This window comes from Diplotaxodon limnothrissa, linkage group LG5 (genome assembly GCF_057381915.1).
Source record: "Diplotaxodon limnothrissa isolate DT_005_m linkage group LG5, D_limnothrissa_male_GT1.1, whole genome shotgun sequence".
NCBI lineage: Eukaryota > Metazoa > Chordata > Actinopteri > Cichliformes > Cichlidae > Diplotaxodon > Diplotaxodon limnothrissa.
This window is the reverse complement of record NC_140600.1, coordinates 6216069-6230591: the sequence shown is the minus strand read 5'-3', so window position 1 is coordinate 6230591 and position 14523 is coordinate 6216069. Positions and strand designations below refer to the sequence as shown.

At 38.2% G+C, this 14523-nt stretch overlaps 1 protein-coding gene and 1 long non-coding RNA gene across 3 annotated transcripts in view; both read right to left on the bottom strand.

Annotated features, from left to right (window-relative positions):
- iqsec1b (IQ motif and Sec7 domain ArfGEF 1b) overlaps positions 1-14523 on the bottom strand; it is a 267271-nt gene that overhangs the window by 163096 nt on the left and 89652 nt on the right. The gene's annotated exons all lie outside the window — the stretch shown is intronic.
- LOC146631494 (uncharacterized) lies at positions 1893-9624 on the bottom strand. Its single transcript, XR_014906192.1, has 4 exons — positions 8495-9624; positions 6739-6771; positions 2521-2680; positions 1893-2301 (listed from the first exon to the last, which is right to left on the bottom strand). It is a non-coding gene; the product is annotated as an uncharacterized LOC146631494 (long non-coding RNA).

Sequence of the window (14523 nt, the reverse complement as noted above, 5' to 3'; positions counted from 1 at the left end):
GAAGAGGAGGAGGAGGAGGGAGGCAGGAGCTGAGGCGTGATCGAAATGTACCAGGCTGAGAGTAACGTGAGACGATACCAGAGGACAGGAAGGAAGAAGAAGACAAGAGGAAGCGGTTCAATTACTCTCTATTATCTACACTGTTAGCATCAATGACCTTCATAGCTCCAATCTGAAGTGTCAGTTACTGTCTATAGTAATTACCAACTTTGTCATATTTTAAGAAAATTATTTAAAGGTGCTGCACGTAATACAGAAACCCGAGGAGTTGTGAAGTGTTGTATTTAAATTAGAATCACTTTCATATCCACTGTACAAAGTCATCATCTGTGGCTATTTTCTCCAAGAACATCTTTGTACGTCTTGCATAAACCCGCTGTATCGCTCTCACACACACACACACACACACACACACACACACACACACACACACACACCAAGCTGCTCATTTTATAAATAAATGATGATTGTTTCAGTTCTTTTCAGGAGCCTGTGCCTAAAGTACAGAGGAGGAAGTTCACCTTCAGGATTTCTAACCCGTGTAAAAGATGAACAGATCCACTGTGGCATCATGCATTGCTTAATGAAATCCTGTCGTTAAGCCACGAGCTGAGTGGCTTTTTTGGCTGTCACCATCTTCGAGTTTTCACACCACACATGACAAGCAAGGTTTGGATCAGACGGGGAAACTCTGACGGAAGATTTAAAACTAGCAACTGAGACCATAAAATCATCAAGAAAGTGTTTGCTTAGATTACTTACCCAGCCAACATTTATATGTGGGGCCCATATGGTTTGGAAATGGGCTGAAAAATGGGCCCCATATAGGATTGTCCGCGGGTTCCGTAATGGCCCCATATTAAATGCCCATATAGGTGTTATGTTAGGAAAATCTGGGAACTAAATGGGCCCCAACTGGGAAAAGTACACAGAAACCCACCTGGGCCCCATCTTTCAAGTTTTTGTGGGTACCATGTAGGCACCACATAGGCTAAAAAGTGGGTTTTAAGTGGGATTGTCCGCAGGTTCCACAATGGCCCCATTTTATAAGCCCATCTCGGTGTTATATTGGTAAAATCTGGGAACTAGATGGACCCCAACTGGGCAAAGTACACAGAAACCCACCCGGGCCCCATCTTTCAAGTTTTTGTGGGTACCATGTGGGCACCACATAGGCTAAAAAGTGGGTTTTAAGTGGGATTGTCCGCGGGTTCCGTAATGGCCCCATTTTATAAGCCCATCTCGGTGTTATATTGGTAAAATCTGGGAACTAAATGGGCCCCAACTGGGCAAAGTACACAGAAACCCACCCGGGCCCCACCTTTCAAGTTGTTTTGTGGGTACCATGTGAGTACCACATAGGCTAAAAAGTGGGTTTTAAGTGGGATTGTCCGCGGGTTCCATAATGGCCCCATTTTGTAAGCCCATCTCGGTGTTATATTGGTATAATCTGGGAACTAAATGGACCCCAACTGGGCAAAGTACAAAGAAACCCACCCAGGCCCCACCTTTCAAGTTGTTTTGTGGGTACCATGTGAGTACCACATAGGCTAAAAAGTGGGTTTTAAGTGGGATTGTCCACGGGTTCCATAATGGCCCCATTTTATAAGCCCATCTCGGTGTTATATAGGTAAAATCTGGGAACTAAATGGACCCCAACTGGGCAAAGTACACTGAAACCCACCTAGGCCCCATTTTTCAAGTTCTTAGTGGGTACAACATGAGGAAAACATGAGCTAAAAAGTTGGAATGGCATTAGCAGTGGGTTCTGTATTTGCATCTTATTTCTAGTTTGAATTGATTAAGTTCTGGCACTGAGTGGGCCCCATGTAGTAAAACAGTCACAAAATCAATTTTTCAGATGGCTAATACGGGTTCTGTGACACAAAGACACCAAATATATTAAAGCTGACCGCAAACAAAATCTAGTTTGTAAATAAAACCATTTCAAAAATCACGAGGGTACACAAAACAACATTTTTCACATTTATTTTGTCCAACAACTGTGATTTTACGTAACTGTATTCCAAAGTGCGTAAACGTTTAAAAACTAGAAATGTCAAACTACAGCAAAATTCCTTAGATATTTGGAACTGTAGCAACATGGGGAAAAAGTCAGATGGAAAACTCAAAAGCTTATCTTGAATCAGCAGGGTTTGTTTTTTTACAGAGCCGTAAGTCTATTTTGTACCCTTGCAGCCCTCGGTCCTCCTCTGTCTTTAGCTCCACTGAACCACTTGGACAGAGCCTTCTCTGCTTCTTGCAAGTTGACTTTTGATGTTAAATAATTCTTCAGTGCCTCTGCAAATGAAGAAGAAGAAAAACGGGCAAGCCAAAGTAAAGTTAATCTTAGCTTACTTCATTTGGTGATGATTTTCAAAGAACAATGTTTATTTCACTTTATTGCCTCAAAAAATATATACAAATTGCATGATAACCAATCTCAGTTACACTTTCAAACACTTTATTAAAAAAGTTTAGTTTTCTAAAGTTCAAATGTCTCAAGTGAAACTAACTTACCATACACAACATTAAAAAGACGCAAATCTCTGAACTTTTTTTCCCCATGTCGGCCAAGCATGTTGTACTCCACAGCCAGCTCAGGTGATATGAGGAATTTCATCATCCTTCTTGTGGCATCGTCTACACTTGTTTCCCCTGTATCTGCTACCATGGCAACCTGAGGGGAACATACAAAAAGGACAGATTAGATACTGGCATCTGGTTAGGATGCCTCCCTGGTGAGGTGTTTTGGGCACGTCCCACCAGGAAGAGACCCAGAACACCCAGGACATGCTGGAGGGACTATGTTTTTCGGCTGGCCTGGGAATGCCTTGGGATTCCCCCGGAAGAGCTGGGCCAAGTGCCTGGAGAGAGCGAAGTCTGGGCCTCTCTACTTAGTACCGGATTGGGTCGAGGGGCAGCAGCCTAAGCTTAAGATAATGGACCGGAATGGAGGATAAATGGACACTTTACATATTACTTAATGTTTACTGTGTGGTGATAAAAAAAAAATGGTAGTAAACACAAGCTAAACTAAAAAAATTAATTGCGCTTCCTTAACCCTTTATCCCCAATAATGTTACGCAGGATAACTGGTAGGTCTGGTAGGTTTTTTCCTCTACTGTATACTATATGAATGTAATCAAGGATTAATAACAGAAAGAAAAAAGAAATTGAAATTTTGCCATTTTTACTAAAGGCAATCAAAATGTACATGAATAAAATATTTAAATTAGTCAATTCAAATTAATAACTCTAAAACACTGAACAAAATTAAGTATTTGACCCTGTGGCTTATTTTCGGACATCTCTTTTCTTCTAAAAGTCCAGGCGTGTTGGGCCCCTGGCAGAGCTCAGGTTTGACGAGACAGGTTTGGAAAAACCTGTCGCTGGCGACTTTTTGGGGGCTAAAGGGTTAAAATAAATAGGAATTGGCCAAAACTTGTATAAACTATGAAATAGCAGAACAAAAGTAAAAAAAAAAATCTTTATCTGTTATCAGAATCAAATATTTGATTAGAATAAAAAATTTAACTTTCTGGAAGATTTCTCGTTACATCTGTCATAAAAGTAACAACATCTCAGAAAAGAAACATGATAGCAACAGAAAAATATGATAGCAGTGTGATGTGATGGTCCCTGGCCAGATTTTTACACATATTATAAGCCCTGTGACACAAAAACCACAGAACTCTGACACGCACAGACTGTTTTCCTTCGTGCTAATGAAGAAAAATGCTGGTCTGGTATGTAAAAGGGAATTTATTCTTCCAGGACCTGAAGCTCCGTAATGCAGCCCTCCAACAGCCAAACCTATCTGTTCTCTGATTGTCTTGATGCATGCTCAATCATCCAGGTAAGTAAATCTCCAAAAGTTGATTCTGTTCATCTGGACGTAGCGCTTGCAGCATTTTCTCCCACTGAAAATGCTACGTCCAGATGAACAGAATCAACTTCTGGAGATGTTCTCTGATTGGATTGTTTAATTGGTGATTGACATGAAATTGACCAATCAGCTGAAAGGAAGAAAAATAGGGTCAAAATTTGGATGTGTAAGTATAAATCCACACACAGCCAGGAAAGCCGAGCGCAGAGTTGTTTGTAGCACCAATTCAGCCAGAGTGGAGCCAGATGGATTTTCCATCCATCCACACTGTAAAGTCTATAGACCAGCAAGTGATAAATTAACAGTGTTGTTGGTATTTTCTAAAACAGTTGTATGCAATAGGAATTGCTGTTTATAGTCCTCCTGTATATCTGCATGTTCCCTCCCAATTAAAACCTGTGATAATGGAGATTCAAATTCATGTCATACCTATACCAACAGTTATCAAGTATCCAGATCGACCTTTACTGATGTGCTCTGTCAGTGCGCCCCAGGGCAGCTGTGGCTACAATGTAGCTTGCCATCGCCAGTGTGTGATTGTGTGTGTGAATGGGTGAATGACTGAATGTAGTGTGAAGCGCTTTGGGGTCCTTAGGGACTAGAAAAGCGCTATAAAAATGCAGGCCATTTACCATTTAAAGGAAAATTGTTATTTCCATGTATTTTCCTGTTCTGCCTTCAACTTTGAGGACTTCCCCCCACATTTCTAGTTGTGACAGTGCACCTACAACAAAAAAAATCTGCTGTGATTTACATTTGTTGAAAGAGCAATTTTGTAAAATAGTCTATTTTTGTATGCACAGTTTACAAATCTGTCCTGTACAGCATGGACTGATTGCATGCTAAAAAGTTGTTGCTTAAAAATAAAACAATACATTTTTAATTAATAACATCAGCAGAAAGCCTTGTTATTAATTAGATGTACAATTTCTATAGAATACGAAACAACTCAGTTCATTTTTGATCATATCAATACCAGCATATTACACAACTAGTGATGGGATTTTCGTCTCTTTTTAGAAAGCCGGCTCTTTCGGCTCCCAACCGGCTCTTCAGGTTGTTTTGTTGCTTTAATTAATTTATTATTAACAACAATATAAAATTATGAACAAAAGGAATTACTAATGTAAAAAAAGAAACGTGGTTTTATTTATATATGTTTATATATAAATATATATGGTGGCCCCTAGAGACAAAGCATGTACAAACTCCAAAACCCATTTCTAGCGTCAACTGAACTTCCAAAACAGAGCTATCTAGATCACTTAATTTACACAATTGAAATCATATGTGTATTTTTTGTGTATTTATACACAAGCACTCATATATATTCATAAAAAATTCCAAAAGCTGTTCATTTACCTGTTACTACCACACACCAAATCCGGTCGTTGGTACTTCCTGGCTTGTGTAGCCACTAGGTAACAAAATCTCAACACTGTGCCTAGCATCCTGGAGCACTTCTGTTGTGTTTTGTACGTGCTTTGGAGTTTGTACGTGCTATGGAGTTTTTACGTGTTTTGGGGTTTGTACGTGCTTTGTCTCTAGCAGCCACCGTAAATATACTTTTATTTATTCTCTCCACATAAAATGTAATAAATAAATCATATAATACAAAAAAAACAACTATTTACATTTCAACTTTTAACTATTTAAATTTTCAGCTTTTTCCTTTTAAACAAATTTAAAGTGAAACAACACAAAACACTGCAAACCACAACACAATTAAATATAAATTATAATATGAAAACAAACAGAAGATCCACATTCTCTGTCATATGGGCCTGCATGAATAAACTTTCTGAATCCTTTATCATCCGCAATTGAAAATAGTTGTGGATGATTACTATACCTTTGTAATGTGACGTTGTTGTCCCTGGCTCTCTTTCTCTCTCTCTCCCTCCTGCTCTGTTACTGTGCTACTGCGTGTGTAACAACCGCCCCTCCCCCCTCTTCCCAGCGCAAAGCACAAGGCTCGCGTGCAGAATGAAGCGGAAAAAAAGTGCGAGAGAGAGGGTGAGAGAGAGAGAAAAAACACGCTTGTGTCGTTCACTTCAAAGAGCCGTTTCGTTTTGACCAACACATCACTAACAACCATGATGAAAAACGCTCATCTGCTTCCATCACCATCAGCTGATTAACATTGAGCTGCTGCAGTCAACACCATCAAACTAATTTAGTGTTTAATGTTATGTTATGTTATTGAATGCTTTTATTTTTAAATCTTTACCAGCGCTTAAAGACTGTAGATGTTCACACCTGGTGTTAGAAAACCGAGCTCACAGCAGTATTTTTTTTTATAACAGGAAATTTTAATTTTTATTGGTTACCGTGTTTATTACCACTTTTATCAGTAATATACTTCCTATAAAATATGGATTTGATAAGTTACCGGTTTATTGAAATCAGCTAGTGAACACATCGATCACTTTATTGAACTACACGCCTTACACTCTTGTGAGCTCTGGTTACTAACAGCAGGTGTGAATGTTTGGAGTCCAAAACGCAGATAAAGATTAGAATAACAAGGCAATGTAAAATCAGTTTAATGCAGTTGACAGTAGCAGCTCAGATGGAAATCAGCCAATTGTGAGGAGAGCAGAGGACCAAAACTGTCAGAGTTGTGGGTCAAGTGAAGAGAAGACTGTTGGCATTATTGTTAGCATAAAAGATGAAAATTAAATAAATGTTAAATTTTAAAATAGATCATTGCCTCCTGTGCCTAAATAAATATATATACTTAATACCAATAATAAAAAAAAGGATGCCCCAAAGACCATCACTTTTCAAAAATAATAATAATAATAATAATAATAATAAGTAATACAAATAATATGAAAGTTACTTACATGTCAAAGATGGTGCTTGTGATCTTGAAGAATCTAAACGTGATAAGGAAATGAAAGAAAGTGCATGAGAAAATACAAACATTTTTGTTTTTTCCCAGGATAATTCAATATAAAAGATTCTCTTACTAATGCACAAAATGAACAGTGTAATTAAAAGTTTGAAAGGCACTACATGTGTTTATATGATAAACTGACTAATTCAAGCAGCAAACACTAGCAGTGCAAAAATGTATCTAACTAGCTGACAGACTTTAAAGTCACAGGAAGATATATCAAAATGGTGACTTATGCCAGAACAAATGACTTGACAGACATAAATCCTAAATTCCTTTAAGTAAAAAAGGAATTACTTTTTTATAAGTGGTCCCTAGTGGTTTTCAAATTATTACATGGCTTGTTAATTTTTTATTAAATTATTAAGAAGCCAGATGAGTTCAAAACATTTACAAATGACTATAAAGCACTATCCAAACTTCAAATCAAGTGGCAAAATCTCCAAATTAAAAGTACTCGCAAACTATAAAAATTTGATTATACTTAAAAATATGCAAAAACTAATTTAGTGGAATTTTTACCTGCTCAAGAATACATTGAACATGCAATATTTAATTGAAAAGAACAAAATTTGTGTACTTTTAGAAAGGATTATTAAATATTTGGGGATACTAGACATAAAGAGGGTCTCGTACATTTACGGGCATCTAATTTCCTGGATTTAATGGTTTAAAAGTTTAATAGGTCTTTGAAGTTGATAATAAAATTGAGTCCATTATTAGCAAAAAGAATTAAAAAAAAAAAGAGCAAAAAAATGCTTAATATATAATAATTGTTTTAAACTTAAGCTTTGTAATTGTAGCAGATTTCATTATGTCTGTAATTTTTTATTTAGCCCCACAGTAGTAAAAGCCATAAATGGGAGTTAGATTTATTACTAGTATTTTACACAGCATTCAGCTATAATAACATGTTCTGCATTTTCCTACTTCACCATCTGATCTGAACAGCTGCACTCTCTTAATTAATTAATGACCTAACATTTCTCAGTAACCAATAACTAGATGGAACAGCACAGTATCTAAGAGAGTGATCAGACAGTGTTTGAGCTAAAGACGCTGTGTGTTTCTTTTGGGGGCTTTTTACACACTGATCCACCACCGGTTTCCCATAGTACAATGCATATCTGGTAACATTACCGTATTCAGATCAGAAAACCGTTTCAGCTGCAGGCATCTACTCCTGTAATTTAAACAATCACCTTGCTACACTGCACATGAATATTACGTAACATGGTATGACTAGCTCATGTTCAGACATTTAAGATACTGTTCAGCCATTTTGTTTACTGGGTAGTGCATAATGGCCGAGTTAGCTGAGCAGGAATCCACTAAAGCCAAAAAAATAATATAAATTTTTTAAATTAATTACAAAAACCTTATAGGAAAACCCAAGAAACAGTTGCAGAAGCACAGAAAAAAACTGCCGTGTACGTTATAGTGTGTAAATTCAAAAACTGTATAGAGAGAATGGTGCAATGAAAACAGAATAAGATAAGATGAACTTTATTGAGTAGAATATAGGCAGTAAGAGTTTTTTAATTAACTTTAAATTATGTTTGCCAAAGACAATGCAGCAAATTAACCCAGTTCTACCTGCTAGCTAAAGATGTTATGCTTCTCCCCCTTATACCGTTTAGGACGACTATAGAAAGTTACTAAAATAACCATTGATGAAAACGTATCAAACTTTAAGTATTTACCTTTGTCATAGTTTTCGATTCTTTGGTATCCTTTTGTCCTCCACGTTCTTAAACACCAGGGAGAGAAAAGGCGCAACAGACGAAAGACCGCGAAGACTAGACGCTAGGCGGTGCAATCTGCTCCTCCCTCTTTTTAAACGAGCCAATAGGAGCTGCTCACATTAAAAACAACTTTATTTAAAAAGTCGTTTTACACCTGATACAAAAATTTTAAAAGTCAAACAATGCACAAGTTTAAAAGAACAATTTTATTTTTAAAAGTTTTTTAAGCATAGGGATGGTTAATATGTTTTAAAAAGTAATATATAATATTTATCAAAAAGTGTCACCCAAATCAACATCATAATAAAAATATAATTAATAAAAATATAATAATGATAAGAAGAAGAATAACAGTTTACCTAAAAGCTCTTCTAACATTAGACTGGTTTTGAAAAGTTTCAATAGTGTCAATACACCATAAGGACAAGGGAGTTTCACAGTTGAAGTGTGACTGCTTGAAAGACCCCATTCCCTCTCCTTTCCACTAGTTCAAAGAAAATATAAATTATTTCTGGTTATATAATTTGAGGGCACAAGTTTGAAGAGTAACATTTTAACAGATCGGTAATATACTTCAGGAGCTTTACTGGATCTGATTAACCAAAACTTCCATCTTCCATGTAACTAACTGTCTTTTCTCTAATACAGTAGAGTGTGTCTGATCTACTAAAAATCCTCAACTGCATGTTTGCTCAAGTAAATAGTCTTAATTGTTTGAACAACCAGTAATCCTTAATTTGCAAATGCCAAATCTGGATTTTGTCTGTGTAATTCACTTTTATCTTAGGTTTTTTATTCGTATTTTTTGCTTTTCTTTTTTTCTACTCTTGTGTCCGTTTTAATCACTTATTATTGCTGCTGTGACAAGTGAATTTACCTAAGAAGAATCATGAAGTCCTTATTTTATCTTATCTGAGCCTCACCATGCAGCCTACCATGCAGAGTTCACATTAAGTACATAAAATGAAATCTAAAATTAAAAAGTAACCAGTTTCAAACCAGTTATTTGGAATAGTGTGCAGAGTGTTTTGAGTAACATTGAATGTTCAAAAACACCAAAGTTCCTATAGTCTCACTTGACAGCTGGGTTGTAGTGTCTGATAACACATAATATCTTGAGGTCTCAATGTGGACTTTGAGTACATTTGCTAGCCAAGGCTAAATACTGAGAGGGTCAAAAATGAAGGGTCAAGAACATCTGACTGTACGTAAGGGTAGCAAAAGTGATAGACTGAGGTTGTGCCAAATATGTTAAAGTTAGGGTGATTTCTTAGAGAATGGTACCACATGGGTGCCGTCTGCAGGTTATAAAAGAGAGTTATGTTCATACTTTCTTTTGAGATTATTTTTACAATTTGACTTTCAGAACTCCCTGGGTTGTGCGCAATCTGTGATGGGCTTGTTTGGAATAAATCCTCCTTTATTCAAATAACACTTTCTCAGGCTCTTCACAGAAGAAGAATCCTCACATAAGCATGTGCTACCATTTTGAACCAATGTACACATTTACCATCACTAACCCAACTAGGACCTACATTGGATGCCCACCCATATGGATTTGATGTTAGAAACGCAAGTGGGTCCCATATATACTAAACAATCTTGAGCCCATGTAAAATATATGCCCATATTAATTTAACATAACCCATTTGGGGCCCACATAGACATGTTTTCAGGGTCTGACTTGCATTTGCCCATGTGTGACACATATAGTTTGACCAGGTGGGCCCCACCTATGTCATCAGTACCAAAAAATATATACCGATTACCTCACTTTGCCCCACCTGGGGCACACAGCAAATGCTTTTCTTTAAATGACTGTGTTTGCCCATGTCTAACCCAGGTGAAAAACCCAAGTGGGTCCTACGTGTGTTTCCCATTTTGAAACAAGTGAAGTGTTTCCCATGTTTGACCCAGCCAGGACCTACTATATGTTTCCACTCGGTTTTGCCCATATGGCTTTAATGTGAGAAACCTAAGTGGGTCCCATATATACTAAACAATCTTGAGCCCACATAAAATATATGCCCATATTAACTTAACATAACCCATATGGGGCCCACATAGACATGTTTTCAGGGTCTGACTTGCATTTGCCCATGTGTGACCCATATAGTTTGGCCAGGTAGGCCCCACCTGTGTCATCAGTACTAAAAAATATATACTGATTACCTCACTTTGCCCCACCTGGGGCACACAGCAAACGCTTTTCTTTAAATGACTGTGTTTGCCCATGTCTAACCCAGGTGAAAAACCCAAGTGGGTCCTACGTGTGTTTCCCATTTTGAAACAAGTGAAGTGTTTCCCATGTTTGACCCAGCCAGGACCTACTATATGTTTCCACTCGGTTTTGCCCATATGGCTTTAATGTGAGAAACCTAAGTGGGTCCCATATATACTAAACAATCTTGAGCCCACATAAAATATATGCCCATATTAACTTAACATAACCCATATGGGGCCCACATAGACATGTTTTCAGGGTCTGACTTGCATTTGCCCATGTGTGACCCATATAGTTTGACCAGGTGGGCCCCACCTGTGTCATCAGTACCAAAAAATATATACCGATTACCTCACTTTGCCCCACCTGGGGCACACAGCAAATGCTTTTCTTTAAATGACTGTGTTTGCCCATGTCTAACCCAGGTGAAAAACCCAAGTGGGTCCTACGTGTGTTTCCCATTTTGAAACAAGTGAAGTGTTTCCCATGTTTGACCCAGCCAGGACCTACTATATGTTCCCACTTGGTTTTGCCCATATGGCTTTCATGTGAGAAACCCAAGTGGGTCCCATATATACTAAACAATCTTGAGCCCACATAAAATATATGCCCATATTAACTTAACATAACCCATATGGGGCCTACATAGACATGTTTTCAGGGTCTAACTTGCATTTGCCCATGTGTGACCCATATAGTTTGACCAGGTGGGCCCCACCTATGTCATCAGTGCTAAAAAAATATATTGATTACCTAACTTTGCCCCACCTGGGGCCCACATAGACATGTTTCAGGGTCTGACTTGCATTTGCCCATGTGCGACCCATATAGTTTGACCAGGTGGGCCCCACCTATGTCATCAGTGCTAAAAAAATATATTGATTACCTCACTTTGCCCCACCTGGGGCCCACATAGACATGTTTTCAGGGTCTGACTTGCATTTGCCCATGTGCGACCCATTTAGTTTGACCAGGTGGGGCCCACCTGTGTCATCGATACTAAAACATATATTGATTACCTAACTTTGCCCCACCTGGGGCACACAACAACAGCCTATCCTTAAATGACTGTGTTTGCCCATGTCTATCCCAGGTGGAAAACCCAAGTGGGTCCTACATGTGTTTCCCATTTTGGACCAAGTTAAGTGTTTCCCATGTTTGACCCAGCTAGGACCTACTAAAAGTGCTCACTTGGGATGGCCCATATGGGTTTAATGTGAAGAACCCAAGTAGGCCCCATACAAAAAGCCCAGTTTGAGCCCATGCCCACATGGTACCCATCCAGCCCGAGCAAAAACCAGGTGGGGCCCATATATACATGTTGGCTGGGTATCTCTTTCTAAATGTAACCAGGCAGGTTTTGATTCCTAAACTAAACCAAAATGTTTCTGAAAAGTAAAATGAACAAAAAACAACAACTCACCAGCAAAATCTAAATATAATAAATCACGATAACCTCACATTTTACACAAGACATGAACTCCAGTCTTCTCTCTGGCCCATTTGTCTGCTATGTTTTCCTCCCCATGTGGGTGTTAATGCTAACATGTTTCTTTAAGTCATCGTAACAAGCAAACTACTCAGTACCTGAACGTTTGACCTGGTTTACAAAAAATGCAAAAATGTGGCAATACTTTGCTTAATTTATATTACATTACAATATATTAGCTGGGATGTATTTATGAAAGGACAGGCTAACCTATATGGAAAAGCTAGATATAAATCTTATAAAGTTTGTATCTGTCTTGTGTGAAACTTGTATGAAAAGCATATAAGAGTGAAAACAGATATAAGATCCCTTGAAAAATTATATAAATGAAACTTGTATGTTTTGGATACTTACTAAAACAATATATGAAAGTAATGAGAAAGTGGCCACTTTCATGAGTAAATCATGTAAGTTTTTACTATTTCTTTTCCATATGGGAAATACTGCCAATCCCTAATAAGTCAAAAGTCTGATATTTCTCTGAGGTACATGTAACGACTCAGTTGAATTGGGCAGATTGAGATCATGTTCTCATAACTGAAATAGGATTTTGAAATTGGTGGGTTGAAATAAAAAAAATTCTGAAATCCACCAAGCAACGATGACATCATAGAGCGAGGACACTTGGGCGGCATGGTGTTGTGCGGATTAGCACAATCATCTTAACAACAGTGTTCTCTCTGTGCTTGTTTCTTTTACATGCAGCTCTGGTGTGCATGTTAGATTAACTGGGGATTCTAAATTATTCGTAGGTGTGGATGCAAAACAGATAAAGTGCTGTTTGATTATATAATGTGGCCTGAAGTATAGAGCACTCTGAATGGCCAGTAACACTAGAAAAGTGTTATTTACATGTCTTTCATTTCAAAGAGCATACACTTGTTCATAGAGCATGTTGTTCACAAAATGTTTTTGTGCAAATAACCTCGCAGGATCCCAGAGAGTCAAGTCAAGGCTTTGCTAAACAACGAGGAGTGAGGAGGCAAGGTGGGATCAGGAACCAGCCATCGGGGCGAATACTATACTGCCCATAAATAAACCAGCTCTCCCCTCGGTGTCTAATTGCTGCACCTAGCTGAGAAATGGAAGCAGTAGACACTTGTCATTGAATCCCTTACAGTGAGGACTGATGCCAACTGGTCCACTAGATAATGTGCTGCTATCGGATGCTGAGGACGTGCTGGTCAGCTGACAGTACTGAGCCTGTTCACACTGTACGCTCACAAGTCCTGACCTCCAAACGTAGCAAATGTACTTTCAAGGGAGGTTTACCTCACAGAGGGATTTTAAAGACTTTCCCAAGTTCTGAGAATAAAATGTGCTATGTTCTTTTTTTTTTTTAAAGTCCTTGCAAAGTCATTCTTTGGGGACTGATATTTTCCTGTCTCTCTACCCTGTGTGATACTCCCACATGCATCAATCACACAGAAACAGAGCATTTTCTGGTGTCAGAAGAGCTCTGTAAGCAGCAGTGCAAACGCAGAACTGATGCTTAAATGGAATGCAGCAAATTAGATTGGGCTTGATGAACTTGTAAACCTTTGAGCTTAGGCAGAATTAACTTCAAGAGGTATTTCTGTAAGGCTGATACATAGACAAGCATAAAAAATTGCTTTGATCAGCTTGATATAAGCACAAGACTGTATGTGAGGAATACCAATAATGGTTTAACATGGAAAGGATGACGATTTTCAATAGGATTCCTAAATAAAGCTAAATAAATATTTGTCTTGATGCATGCTCAATCATCCAGGTAAGCAAATCTCCCAAAGTTGATTCTGTTCATCTGGACGTAGTGTTTCATCATCATCCAAGTGACTTCTTCAGTCTCAGCTGACTGCAGGTTCCCCCAACCTTATAAACAGTACATTTGCGCAATGACTGAAACTAGCACCACTGAATGAACAATGGGCTGGGAGGTCAGTTCCTTGATCATTAATATGATCATAAACAGATATTCCACTGTGGTAGATTCCTACACATCTAACTTAGAAAACAGTCAGCTTCTGCAAATCTCCCTACAGGGAAGGAGGCAACCTTGTTCATTCACTGAGATCAGCAGCACACTTTCCAGTTGGAGAGTTAAAAAATGACTCTGTAATGTTTTACAGTATCATGAACTGCAAGTTCTAACTTGTGAATGATGCAGTGAGGGTTGATCTTTTTTTTTTTTTAATGCAGCTGCACCGTCACACAAAGGCATCAAACTGTGCACATAATTTCTTCAAAGCTTTGCAGCAAGAGTTTCTGCATGATGTCTCAGGCAGAGACCCT